The sequence below is a fragment of the Dysidea avara genome, chromosome 11, assembly GCF_963678975.1.
Source record: "Dysidea avara chromosome 11, odDysAvar1.4, whole genome shotgun sequence".
Lineage (NCBI taxonomy): Eukaryota > Metazoa > Porifera > Demospongiae > Dictyoceratida > Dysideidae > Dysidea > Dysidea avara.
The window spans coordinates 15211116-15213429 of record NC_089282.1 but is presented as its reverse complement, the minus strand read 5'-3'; positions in this window follow the sequence as shown (position 1 = coordinate 15213429).

Sequence of the window (2314 nt, the reverse complement as noted above, 5' to 3'; positions counted from 1 at the left end):
CAGGAGTTGTCCGTTTACATTAACAAACGTAACAGCAACGTTACCTTCTCCCACCCATCATCGAAGCATTTAGGTATGTCTATAAAAGTAATCCAGTGGTAGAACTCGTATTGGCTGGGGTGATTGATCACTCAGTGTGGCGAGGCTATCAGCCTTCACCGGCTTGGGTGATTAGTCGTACTGGCGTGAGCCCCGTAGGCTATTAACCTACACTAAGGCCCCTTGGCAACTGTACTTTATTGCCCACAAAGAGTGCTTTATTGCACCACAAAGAGTGCTTTATTGAACGAATAAAGCACTCTTTGTGGTCGATGAAGCAGTTGGCCGGCTGAGAGTGTACTTTATGAAATTTAAAGTACACTTTTCCCTTTGATCTCGCCCACGCAAAGTTCTATAAATACATATAAGAGATCCACTTCAGGCCTTCTTCACACCAATAAAAAAAACCTGGCATAGTAAAGGTCACATTAATAACATCATAACAATAAATGGCAACATATAACCAGACTGATCAGTATTGTACCACTATGTGGTCACAAAAAAGGGGTCATCTGCATACCCCAAGTGGTAGTTTCGAAAACCTGTGTGAAAGAATCTTGTTTGCTCTTTTGTAACATTATGAAACCACCAACATTAAATACTCTCCGGTTGTGATACTTTTGTCTTAAAGCATGTTCAAGCTTCACAAACTCTTCTTCACATTTTCTCACAAAGCGTAACTCAAGTATACTATAAAATGTTATCAGTTTGGGAGAGTTTTCTATTAACACATTAATACCCTCGACAGATGCTGATGCTACAGACAGAAACACATGTACCAGTCCACCATGAGCTGAAACTGAAATCATAAAGCTATCAAGGACATCAATATTTCTAGATTCAATACACAACTGTTGCAAGTTATTGTTACATGCGAATGACAGTGGAGGTGGAGTTCTTAAAAAAGGACCAAAAACCCGAAAGCATTTGAGCTCTTTACAACTAGTAATGATATCTTGCACTAATGGAAAATGCTGACCGTTACATACTTTTAAACATTTAAGTGATGGAAAGTGACACAAAAAGAGTAAATCTTTATCTGACAAGTCATTACAACTTTTACAACTGTTACTGAAACTACCAGTACACAACCCTACCAGACTTGAACATTTTTCATACAAACACATCATCTTCTCCTTGTACTCAGCCACACATGGGCATACAACACAATACTTAGCTGAGAGGTGAGTCAGTCTTAGCCTGCTCAATATTTCCCATAATTGAATTTGGCTTTCTATCTCACTAACTGATATACGCAGTAGGTCAAGTTCTCGCAAGTTGTGACAGTGACTAGCAATAGCACGTAAACCTTGCAAACTACTCAAACACTGAGTACAATTATTCAACACAAGTTGTTGGAGGTTAGGACATGAAATTGCAAGACGCTCTAGATGACTGGGAAGGAACAAGGTACGCCCTGCAACATTAAAATGGGTCAGAAAACGAAGACTGGTAATGGTACTGTTGAGTTGTGGACTATGCAGTGATGTAGTAGATGCCTTGTACACCACCTTGCCATCTCTACAACAATCTGTTAATTGTAAACAATCCAATCCATGTATATCACACTGCTTAGCTTGTACAAATGGAAGATCAGCCATTTGGCCAAAGCGTAGCTGAAAAGTTGGTACAATAGGATAAATATTTAGCCGTATATTATGCTTATAAACTCTAAAGTTAGCAGTACAACCAACTGGTACTTTGGAATTCCATTGCTGCCAATTATTTACCAAGTCTTGAATGGTTTTTTGAGAAGTAAACAAATCAGTAAAGGATACCATATTTAAATTAGCTGGTCTAAACCCCATATCCAGCACCCACTCATTTACCCACACAGAAAAGGACCTAAATTGTAGCCCTGTATACAATGTTAGCTCTTTTAAATTTGATCCTATCAAAAGGATTGGTGTGATGTTGTCAGCGTCCCAACAAATATCTAACGTGTGTAAATGTTTCATGTGTCGTGCAGCCTCTCCTAGTTGTGTTAGTTGGTCAGGACTCAATTTCATTACTACTGGTAGACTAACATGTGTTACATTGTTGCAGTATTGTAACATGTCACCTAATTTTGGTGTCAAGTATCCGGGAAATGCTAGTCGTTTGATGTGTTCGCCACACCTCTGCAACATGTTCATCACACAAAGTTCCTCGCTAGTGTCATAATATTCCCACACAAATTCACGCCATAGTGACGGTGTTTCGCTGGCATTTCGCAGTCTCTGTGAAACATATCGTAGCTTTGCTCTGTCTCGTGACGATAGAAATGATATGACGA